Source organism: Triticum dicoccoides, chromosome 4B (genome assembly GCF_002162155.2).
Source record: "Triticum dicoccoides isolate Atlit2015 ecotype Zavitan chromosome 4B, WEW_v2.0, whole genome shotgun sequence".
In the NCBI taxonomy this organism is placed as follows: Eukaryota; Viridiplantae; Streptophyta; class Magnoliopsida; order Poales; family Poaceae; genus Triticum; species Triticum dicoccoides.
The window spans coordinates 173,115,016-173,127,856 of record NC_041387.1 but is presented as its reverse complement, the minus strand read 5'-3'; positions in this window follow the sequence as shown (position 1 = coordinate 173,127,856).

Here is a 12,841-nt window from a genome sequence, read left to right as displayed (position 1 = left end):
GGTCTCCGGTATATGCCCGAACTTGCCCGGAACACTTCCGAAGTCCAAACATAGTCATCCAATATATCAATCTTTATGTATCGACCATTTCGACACTCCTCGTCATGTCCGTGATCATATCTGGGACTCTGAACTACCTTCGGTACATCAAAACACATAAATTCATAATACCGATCGTCACCGAACGTTAAGCGTGCGGAGCCTACGGGTTCGAGAACTACGTAGACATGACCGAGACACGTCACCGGTCAATAACCAATAGCAGAACTTGAATGCTCATATTGGCTCCTACATATTCTACGAAGATCATTATCGGTCAAACCGCATAACAACATGTGTTGTTCCCTTTGTCATCAGTATGTTACTTGCCCGAGATTCAATCATCGGTCAATACCTAGCTCAATCTCATTATCGGCAAGTCTCTTTACTTGTTCCATAATACCTCATCCTACAACTAACTCATTAGTCACATTGCTTGCAAGGCTTATAGTGATGTGCATTACCGAGAGGGCCCAAAGATACTTCTCCGACAATCGGAGTGACAAATCCTAATATCGATCTATGCCAACTCAATAAGTACCAACGGAGACACCTGTAGAGCACCTTTATAATCACCCAGTTACGTTGTGATGTTTGGTAGCACACAAATTGTTCCTCTGGTAATCGGGAGTTGCATAATCTCATAGTCATAGGAACATGTATAAGTCATGAAGAAAGCAATAGCAGTAAACTAAAACGATCAAGTGCTAACCTAACGGAATGGGTCAAGTCAATCACATCATTCTCCTAATGATGTGATCCCGTTTATCAAATGACAACTCATGTCTATGGTTAGGAAACCTTAACCATCTTTGATCAACGAGCTAGTCAAGTAGAGGCATACTAGTGACACTATATTCTCTATGTATTCACACATGTATTATGTTTCCGGTTAATACAATTCTAGCATGAATAATAAACATTTATCAAGAAATAAGGAAATAAATAATAACTTTATTATTGCCTCTAGGGCATATTTCCTTCAGGAGTTGAGGTCGGTGGAGCTCCAGGGGGCCCACGAGGCAGTGGGGCGTGCCCCAGGGGGTGGGCGCGCCCCCACCCTCGTGGATAGTTGTGTGGGCCCCCTGGTGTTCATTCTTTTGCCGGTATTTTTTATTAATTACAAAAATATTCTCCGTGGATTTTCAGGTCATTCCGAGAACTTTTATTTCTGCACAAAAATAACACCATGGCAGTTCTGCTGAAAACAACGTCAGTCCGGGTTAGTTCCATTCAAATCATGCAAGTTAGAGTCCAAAACAAGGGCAAAAGTGTTTGGAAAAGTAGATACGATGGAGACGTATCACATCACCTCGGCTAGCATGGCAGGTTCATTCAAGACCATTCTCGACTCAACTAATAACATCATTACAAGGAACCCAAGGGTCCAGGAGCGGTTTGATCTCCCCTATCTTCTTCGTCGTGACCCTGATGACTGGCGCAGGGACGACAGAGGCCTCGCCTTGTGCAAGTTGATGCCGCTTGATAATGATACGTATGATGTTAAGATGCCATCGCTTGAGGGCAAGGATTGGGCAGGCGCAAATGGATATTTGGGTTGTTTATATTGGGTACAACTACGAGTGGGAACTTGTGAATGTGTACACTCGTCACCGGGTTCCACTTCAAAAAATCTCAGCAGACTGCCCAGAGGTTGAGCACACCGGTATTCTACGCACGTTCAAATACGATCATGGTGACTGTATTCTACGGAAGATAGCAATTTGTCGAGTTCCCAACCGCTCTTGGAATTCCAAGAACTATGAAGTTGTTGCTATCTTCGACAAGCTTGTTGTCGTCCTTCATGGTTCAACTCGATGGATATTGCTCAAAAATCAGTTTCTATACACGGATGTGTACTGTGATGCAATTCAATACGAGGGTCTTGTGTTTGCTTCCACCACTCATGGCACTATTTTTGCATGCTATCCTCATAGTTTCGGTACATTTGTCTTCCACCGTAATTATAATTGTTTCATCCACATGCATGCGGGTTAGCAAGTTTCCCTTTACTAATTAACCTTCTTCTTGTGTTTCCAAGGTCCTGTGAACATTCCACCACCTATACTTGAAAAAAATTATAACCAAGGGGGAGATGATGATGGTGATGATCACTAGCATGAGGACGAGTAGAACTTATATACTCAGTGGCACCTGGCAACTAATTCCGTTGGATCACCTCTTCTTGTCTGTATACAATGCAATGAGTTTGTTACTATTGAGGGAGCACGTGTTATCTCCCATGGTCGCACTCTCTGGACCTATTCCAACACTCGTTGCATGGTATTCGGGATGGATACTAGTGTGCCAGCGCCAACACCTTCTCCCTAGTACAGAAATGATAGTCTTGGAGAAAACTCGCTCTTCCTTGGATAAAACTATCTGATGATGGTGAAAGGTGATCCAACTGCTGTTGACACAACATTACTACATTTTTTGAGAAGCAATTGTACCTATAACTCGGACATTTGGGTGGTTCCCTACCCTGGTACTGATATAGTAGGCCGCTTCAGCCTGGATGATCAGTCCTGGATTACAACATGTGGCCCGTCCCAGAGAATCACTTGTGGTTCAAAGCAAGCATTTCCAACGCCGAGGATTGGTTGAGTTGAAGTTCATTTCATTGCTTATTATTTGTTGTGTGATGAAAACTTTAGTATTTATAATGTATCCTCGTTATTGTTGTGGGTTGATGACCTGTTGTATGTAATAAAATGATATGCCTGTGATAAACTTACTAAATTTATGAATGGCTTTCGAGTCGCTTCTCTAAGTGAATGATGCGACGACGCAAAAAAATATTTTCTGAATACATAATTGTACGTGCATTACAACAGGTTACCGGATGAGGCCAATCAACAATAGTAGTACACTATTTGTACTAGCTTCACATGCTTCGCGCGTCGGGCGAGTGTTTTTACTGTTGCTGCGAACCCCATCATCCTAGGTCCTTGAATGAGTCTAGTAGAAATTGCATTCTGATGTTTGGGTTCAAACTTTCAAAACTGTTGCACTATCTCTACATCTACGTATACGTAATATAATAAGTTTTAAACTTGAGACCAACCACCCACCCTCACAAAGAACACTTTTTAACCTAGCACAGACTCCAGGAAATTTGGCCACAGTGTGAGGTGGGCCATATGTTAATGTGTTCGTTGTATGTAACCAACACCTGGAATCCTCGATACTACTAGTACTATATAAGTAGGAGGAGTAGTAGGGTGGCATGGGCCAGAACAAGCATTCACGTCCAGGAGTATGGCACACGCCACCAGCACAACTTCCATCTGACACCATATTTCTTGGAGTCCGTGCTAGAGCAATCTCTTCAACCTCGTCGTTTCTCTAACTCAGCCATCGCGCGGCGGGCGAGGTGGGGGTTTGTCGATAGTCGGTTTCCTCAACTGTGGTCCCACTTGTAAGGCCAACTCCAACGCATGACCCCAAATGGACCTCCGTTTTGCCCGTATTCTGTTAGTTTGGATAGGGCAATCGGGTCGTGTCTGGGCCATTTCTCAGATATGGTGGCCATGCGCCGAATGCACGGACGCATCCCGAACAAGTACATTATTCTTTTCAAACACATATCTGTTTTTCATCATTGATTTTTTGGTACACGGAAATACATCACCAAAATTTTGACTAGAAAAGCAAGGCCAAAGAAAACAAGAACCACAAGAATACATTTTAGAAGATATCCAACTTCCATAACTGCTCCTGTAAGTTGGATTAGTGCCTTCTCGATGCATTCATTGTTGATCTACGGAGGCTCGATCTTGCGTGCTTCTTTCTTCTTCGAGTGTAAAGAAGTAGACATTGCTTCCTCGCATCTAGTCTCGTGTCTAGCCTCTATTCTATCAACAAGTGCACTAGTCTTATCACTAGCCTCTATGCTAGCTAAAAGTGCTAGAACATCTACTAAATTGCGCTCTATCAATATATTGATGTACTCTTCTTCCCAATACCAAAACTTGCATCCATTCTACACAATAAAATTTTAAGTTAGCACAACTAGTCTAATCCAAGAGCACAACCGAAGATTGGTCGGGTTCTTCCTCCTTTTGCCGACACGTGGGACATCCAGCATACAGGTCGTGTCATGCAAGAAAATAGAGTGGTAGTTGAAGCCACGTGATGTGCATCTTGGGCTAAACTGTAAATAGAATCTTACTACTCTTGAGTAACTCCAAAAGCGGCCACCGAAGATCTTATTGGATTTGTTTTTCATCACCAGCACGTTGAGGTGAAAGATGTGCAGGTTCAGTGGGTCCTCTTGCGTTTTCACTGACATGTGGGACCGCATATGAGCAAACAAACGATGGGCTCCGCGCATCCGCTAGCTGGCTGAGAAGAGAGATAGAGGAGGGCTGAGCACGGACTCCAGGAAATTGTTCTACATAACCAGCACCTCAATATTCGCGTGTGGTAGTTTCTAGAATAAAGAAAGGAGGTACCCCTACTTATGTTACTCCCACTACGCCTAGTCTAAGGTTAGTTGGTGACCTTGCGCTTGGCTCTTCGCCTCTTCCAAAAGTCGATGTTTCTACAGTAGTACTTCTGACAATCTGACACCAGATGAACTGCTGCACATCCACCGCTGTAAGCAAAAGTTTCTCCTCGTGCTACGAGCCACAGTGCACGCGTTGGCGAGGGAGAAAGCATAATCAAGCTTCTCATCATTCTGCGAGTTGACGGGACACATCAAAGTTATTTAGTACGTACTCTCTCCAAAAAAGGGCTGACCATGTCATGGCTACCATCCCATGCTCCGTCATTGAGTACATGCACTATTCACGTGCCATCGAGGAGAAAACATATTGCATAGTAGGTGCCATCGAAGTGCACGACTCACTTACGCACTGCTTATCTGATTATCTCCATTTTCTTGCATGACACGTGCACCTTGATGCTAGATGTCTCGCGTGTTGGGAAAAGGATGAAGAAAGCTCGCGTAAAAGAAAAGAGTTGAAGAACATAGATTTCCTATGACCGAGAAGGAGCAAGGAACATCGCGGTGGAGCGTCTTCAAGGAACCTTGCGCGTTTTCCCCTGTTTTTGCCGCCTGCCCACCTATAAACAAATAAAAGAACATGAACTCTTCGCTAACCACTAGAAACGATACATCACGATGCTAAGTTGAAGATGTTTTATAGTTTATATTGATAACCACGCAACAAGCCACGCATGTACAGGATGCATGCAGCCACACATGTACACACGCTAATGCACTAACTCCATCCGATCCAACTCATGCACATATGCCCACAGCATGGAGCACACAACGCACGTACACAACACGTGCATGCACACACACTCGGCCGCAGAATGCACGTGATTAACACATGCATGCGCGCACACTCGGCTGCATGGAGGCATGCGCCATCTGCGGTGACGTCCGGTTCGTCGTGCTACAGTGAAGCTCACACATAACGGTGCATATGCATCTCTTGCAGCACCTCTTTGCCGTTGCTGCTCAATGACTAGTCGGAGACGAAGACGACTGTAGCCTCGGCCTTAGAGCTAGCACAGATGGAAAAAAATGCATGATGCACGCACACGAGCACGTACGGAGTGCCCACGACGTGGTGCGTCCCCAGTCGCCTCTACTCCTTCTGCGCATGTTGTATATCAAGGCGGCTGCATGCCTAATGATGATGTGGGTGAGATCTTCTAGGACTCAGATGATGACGAGGAAAATTATGAGACACAAGGTGACATACACCGTTAAGGTCCACGGTCAAACGGGTGCTATGTGCTTAGATGTGCTTAGATGAGGTGCTAAGTGCATTAAATGACTTAGTAACTCAAGTCTTCAATGCATAGGTGCTTACTTTATTGTTGCTAAGCTTGCTTCATTCAATTATCTATAGACTCAAAAATGTCTTTCCACCGTTTCTTCCTACGGTCACCAAACTAGTCTCTCTCTTCTTAATTAACTTGCCACATCATATTTTATGCCTACGTGGCAGGCTTAGCAGCTATACATGGTGGAGCACTGGAAGAGGACAATGCTGGTCATAGTGGGGAGTAACTTATACTGTAACATATTACTATGTTACTCTAAACATTTCTATAAACCAGAAAGGAGGGAGTAGTAACATAGACTAGTGTCATATGCAGAGTATGGGAGCACATGATATTTCCCCGTTCAGACCGATCCCAAGTTGGCTTCTCACCTTCTTGGCCCAACAAAAACCCCTCCCACCTCCCGCGCGCGCTTCCCGCCTGGCGCCAGCTGAGCCCACCGCTCCACATTGATGGCAAGTCAGGGCGACGCAACTAAGGGAGTCCTGGATTAGGGGGTGTCCGGATGGCCGGACTATGACCTTTGGCCGGACTCCCGGACTATGAATATACAAGATTGAAGACTCCGTCCCGTGTCCGGATGGGACTTTCCTTGGCGTGGAAGGCAAGCTTTGCATACGATATGAAGATCTCCTCCCATTGTAACCGACTCTGTGTAACCCTAGCCCTCTTCGGTGTCTATATAAACCAGAGAGTCTTAGTCCGTAGGACGAACAACAATCATACCATAGGCTAGCTTCTAGGGTTTAGCCTCTCTGATCTCGTGGTAGATCAACTCTTGTACTACCCATATCATCAATATTAATCAAGCAGGAGTAGGGTTTTACCTCCATCGAGAGGGCCCGAACCTGGGTAAAAACATCGTGTCCCTTGTCTCCTGTTACCATCCACCTAGACGCACAGTTCGGGACCCCCTACCCGAGATCCGCCGGTTTTGACAACGACATTGGTGATTTCATTGAGAGTTCCTCTGTGTCGTCACCCTTAGGCCCGATGGCTTCTTCGATCGTCAACCACGACGCGGTTTAGGGTGAGACTTTTCTCCCCGGACAGATCTTCGTATTCGGCGGCTTTGCAGTGCGGGACAATTCACTTGGCCATCTGGAGCAGACCGAAAGCTACACCCCTAGCCATCAGGTCAGATTTGGAAGCCTAAACTACATGGCCGATATCCACGGGGACTTGATCTTCAACGGATTCGAGCCACAGCCGAGCGCACCGCACTGTCACGATGAGCATGATCTAGCTCTGCCGCCGGACAGTGCCCCGAGCGCCGCTCAGGTGTCCGCTCTGACCATTAGCTCGGAGCCGGCTGCGCTAGTCGGGGACGGTCAGTTAGACGCCGCCCCAGGAGCCGCAATCTCTATGGTGATAGAGCCGAATACCAGCCTAGTCCTTTGCAAGGCCCGTGACTCCAAGGTGCCGGACTCTGTTCCGGACTCCGAATCTTCCGCACCCCTTCCGATCGAACCCGATTGGGCTCCGATCATGGAGTTCACCGCCGCGGACGTCTTTCAGCACTCGCCCTTCGGCGATATCCTGAATTCACTAAAGTATCTCTCTTTGTCAGGAGAGCCCTGGCCGAACTATGATCAGTAGGGTTGGGATGCGGACAACGAAGGAATTCGAAACCCACCCACCTCCCACTTTGTAGCCACTGTCGACGATCTAACTGATATGCTCGACTTCGACTCCGAAGACATCGACGGTATGGATGCGGATGAAGGAGACGACCAAGAACCAGCACCTATAGGGCACTGGAAGGCCACCTCATCATATGACATATACATGGTGGACACCCCCAAAGCAGGGGATGGCGATGAAAAAGCAGAGGACGACCCCTCCAAGAAGCAACCCAAGCGTCAATGTTAGCGGCGCCGCTCTAAATCCCGCCAAAGCAAGAACGGCGAATCCGGCACCGGAGACAACAATACCCCGGACAGTGCCGAAGACAACCCCCTCCAGTAGGATTCAGCGCAGGAGGACGAAGTAGCCAGCCCTCATGAGAGAGCGGCAAACAGAGAGGTCGAGGACGACAATTATATGCCTCCCTCCGAAGACGAGGCAAGCCTCGACGATGACGAATTCGTCGTGCCAGAGGATCTCGTCGAACAAGAGCGTTTCAAATGCAGGCTTATGGCCACGGCGAGCAGCCTCAAGAAAAAACAGCAGCAGCTTAGAGCTGACCAAGACTTGCTAGCCGACAGATGGACTGAAGTCCTGGCGGCCGAGGAATATAAACTCGAACGCCCCTCCAAGAGTTACCCAAAGCGCAGGTTGCTACCCCAAGTAGAGGAGGAAGCAACTAAACCTACATCACCAGCATACGATGCGCCCGATCGGCCACCCCATGGATGGGACAGAGAGGCCCTTCGTCCCTCAATCCAAGCCGCACCCCGGCGCCGCTCTAAGAATACCAGAGCACGAGGAAACACAACAGACCTGCAAGACATATTGGAGGATAAGGCAAGGCAAACAAGATCGACCTATGGATCGCGTGGGCGCCCCACATCACGTGACGATAACCGTCACACCGGATATGATAAATACGGCCAGGCCGAATACAACAGACAAAGCTCATCTGAGCTACGTCGCGATATAGCCCAGTACAGGGGCGCCGCACACCCACTATGCTTCACAGACGAAGTAATGGATCATTAAATCCCCGAGGGTTTTTAACCCGTAAACATCGAATCATACGATGGCACAACTGATCCCGCGGTATGGATCGAGGATTATCTCCTTCATATCCACATGGCCCGTGGTGATGATCTACATGCCATCAAATACCTCCCGCTCAAGCTTAAAGGACCAGCTCGGCATTGGCTTAACAGCCTGCCAGCAGAGTCAATTAGTTGCTAGGAGGACCTGGAATCTGCATTCCTTGACAACTTCCAGGGCACTTATGTGTGACCACCAGACGTCGATGACCTAAGCCACATAATCCAGCAGCCAGAGGAATCGGCCAGACAATTCTGGACACGGTTCCTAACCAAGAAAAATCAAATAGTCGACTGTCCGAACGCCGAGGCCCTTGCAGCCTTCAGGCACAACATCCGAGACGAATGGCTTGCCCGGCACCTAGGACAGGAAAAGCCGAAATCTATGGCAGCCCTCACGACACTCATGACCCGCTTTTGCGCGGGAGAAGACAGCTGGCTAGCTCGCAGCAATAACATAACCAAGAGCCCTGGCAATTCGGATACCAAGGACAACAATGGCAGGTCATGTCGCAACAAGCACAAGCGCCGCATTAACGGCGACAATACTGAGGATACGAGAGCCAATGCCGGATTCAGAGGCTCTAAACCCGGTCAGCGGAAGAAGCCATTCAAAAGAACCCCTCCGGGCCCATCCAGTTTAGACCGGATACTCGATCGCTCGTGTCAGATACAAGGCACCCCCGAACAACCAGCCAACCACACCAACAGGGATTGTTGGGTGTTCAAGCAGGCAGGCAAGCTAAGTGCCGAAACCAGAGACAAGGGGCTGCATAGCGATGATGAGGAGGAGCCCCGGTCGCCGAACAACAGAGGACAGAAGGGCTTCCCCCCGCAAGTACGGACGGTGAACATGATATACGCAACCCACATCCCCAAAAGGGAGCGAAAGCATGCTCTCAAGGACGTCTACGCGTTGGAGCCAGTCGCCCCCAAGTTCAACACATGGTCCTCCTACCCTATCACTTTTGATCGAAGGGACCACCCCACTAGCATTCGTCACAGCGGATTCGCCGCATTGGTCCTAGACCCAATCATTAACGGCTTTCACCTCACTAGAGTCCTCATGGACGGCGGCAGCAGCCTGAACCTGCTTTATCAGGATATAGTGCGAAAAATGGGTATAGATCCGTCAAGGATTAAACCCACAAAGACAACCTTTAAAGGCGTCATACCAGGTGTAGAAGCCAGCTGTACAGGCTCGGTTACACTCGAAGTGGTCTTAGGATCCCCGGATAATTTCCGAAGCGAAGAGTTAATCTTCGACATAGTCCCATTCCGCAGTGGCTAGCACGCCCTGCTCGGACGAACCGCATTTGCAAAATTCAATGCGGTGCCGCACTACGCATATCTCAAGCTCAAGATGCCAGGCCCTCGCGAAGTCATCACGGTAAATGATAACACCAAACGCTCTCTCCGAACGGAGGAGCACACGACGGCCCTGGCGGCGGAAGTACAGAGTAGCCTCTCAAGGCAATTCTCCAATCCGGGTGTTAAACGTCCGGACAACGTCAAGCGCGCCCGAAGTAACCTACAACAAAACCTGCTGGCATGTTCCGAGCAAGCATAGCAGTGCGGCCCCAACCCCAGCCCTCGCCAGATGGCGATATCGGTACCACGCGTACATAATTATGCTTTGGAAATACCATGGGCATAAGGGGAGGGGCACAACCATGGCACGCCCAGAATGCGGCTCAACCGCACCTAGGGGCTCCCTATTCTGCCGTTTCTTTTTTATATACTTTCAGGACCCAACTATTCGGAAGGCCAGTCCGGCAATACACTTGCCGAACACACGATGCAACAGCCAGGGGGAGAACAGGCCGCGTCAAATGTCCAGGTGGTCTCTATAACGAGCTTAATACCTGTTTTACTTAAAGTCCCGCGGCTTGCCCCTGGAGGGCGACATGTCAAATAATCCCATCTCTTGCTTATCGCACTATTTGTATCGTTCTACTTTCATAGCAGCCCTTTTTTAATAATAAGCAATACATAGCTCTTCTATTATTGTATTCATCTATTTTTTATACAAATATGTTCAGTCATGACATTATGCAACCGTACACTTTGGTACGGCCAATACACAAGGGGCTTAAGCACCCCATAACATGGTGTGAGAAGACCGAACACTCTCACGAGTGCGGCACCCCGAACTTATAGCACTATATGCATCGGCTTCGAATCATGTCTTGGGTCAATAGTTGGGTTTGCCCGGCTCCCATGTTTCTGTACCTTACGTTCCGCAATGTTGGCTAAGGTAGCGCTGGGAGAACTATTGCGATTGTGTCCCAGTTGAGCTGGGTTAACACCTCAGTAGAGAAAGCTAAAACTGACCGTCATGATAGTGCGAGAGACCGGTCGCTGTTCACGAGGTTTTTTGAGTCCTTAAAGACTTATGCCGCTTAGAGCGAGGAGCCGGACTTATCCGGCCTAGGCGTGGATAGCGCCCTGAACTTGGTCTTCCGAATACTAGGGGCTTCGCCGAAATTTAAAATTATAGAATTCTATGGCTAAGTGAGAGTGATAAAGCATTATAAGTCCGATGGCCTGGTTCGTTGTGCTGAGCGCCTCCCCAGATGGACCCAAGAATGGGAACAAGAGCGCTCAGGTTTATCCCGAACACCCCAGCACTCGTGGCATGGGGGTAGAAGTCGTCGACTTGCATCTCTCACATTTGATAAACGGCCGCACAAAAGGTAATATTTTAAATTCACAAGCATTGCTTAACGCATATGAACAAAGTTTTCAGCGTACAGGATAACAGATGCGAGTCTACTCAAAAATTACATCTTTGGAGCATTCACCCGCTATAAGGCGGGCACCCTTTAGGATGCCCTTATAATACATCTCGGGCGTGCGATACTCCTAGCCCGGCGGTGGCTCATCCATCAATAGCTTCTCAGCGTCCAGCTTGCCCCAGTGCACTTTAGCACGGGCGAGGGCCCGACGGGCACCTTCAATACAGATGGAGTGCTTGACGACTTCAATCCACGGACAAGCGTCCACCAGCCGCCGCACCAGACCGAAGTAACTCCCAGGAATGGCTTCTCTAGGCCACAACCAAACTATGAGGCCCTTCATGGCCTGTTCGGCCACCTTGTGGAGTTCGACCAGCTGCTTCAACTGGTCGCTCAGGGGCACCGGATGTCCGGCCTCAGCATATTGAGACCAGAACAGCTTTTTCGCCGAGCTCCCCTCCTCGGCTTGGTAGAATGCGGCAGCATCAGACACACTACGAGGCAGATCGGCGAACGCTCCTGGAGAGCTCCGGATTCGGGTAAGTAATAGATATTTTACTTTTATATTCTTGCTTTGCATAAAGAATGCCTTACCCGTCGCTATCTTCTTCATCGCCTCGATCTCTTGGAGGGCCTTCTGGGCTTCGGCCTTAGCGGTCTTGGCACTCTCAAGAGCCAAGGCGAGCTCGGACTCTCGAGTCTTCAAGTCACGCTCCAAACTCTCGTGTTTCTCCACGAGAGCCTGGAGCTCTTGCCACACCTCCGCCACCCGTGCCTCCTGCTTCTCTCGCTCGGTGCGCTCCAAGGCCGCACTATTTTCGGCCTTGTACACCGCTTCCTTCAGGGTCGCCACCTCGGCCGTGGCCCCTGCAACATTTGCGTTGGTCCTGTCACTATTTGCAACCAAGTATTTCTATATACATATACATGCGGTATTACATACCCTCCTTGTCCTCGAGATGCTTCTTGGCACGGCCGAGCTTGTTCTCGGACCGCTCGAGGCTCTCCTTCAATGCATTGACCTCCGCAGTCAGTGCGGCGGAGGTCAGCAGCGCAGCCTGCATTCCCATATTGACATATTTATGTTAGACTCTTGCGTATATCTTTTTTAGATCCGCAACTCAGCTTTTCTTTCCGAACACCAAACTGAGCATCAGGGGCTATTGTCTATGCGGTAACATTTTTATATGTTTTGAATACATACCTCAAAGCCTGTTAACAGGCTTGTACAGGCTTCTGTCAGCCCACTCTTGGCGGACTGAACCTTCTGAATCACCGCACCCATAACAATGCGGTGTTCTTCGTTGATGGAGGCGCCGTTAAGCACCTCCAGTTAATCGTCTGGCGCCCCCGGGTGGACAGAGGTCGCCGGCGTCGTGGGCTTACCCTTCTTACGAAGGCACCGCCTATCGGACTCTGGAACCCTTGATGGTTCCGGAGCAGTGTCCGGCCCAGGGCCGGACTTAGATCCCTCTGGGGCTTTACCCCCTTTGGGCCTGGAGTTTGGGAGGTTGCCTTGTGGTGCCTCCAGGACCA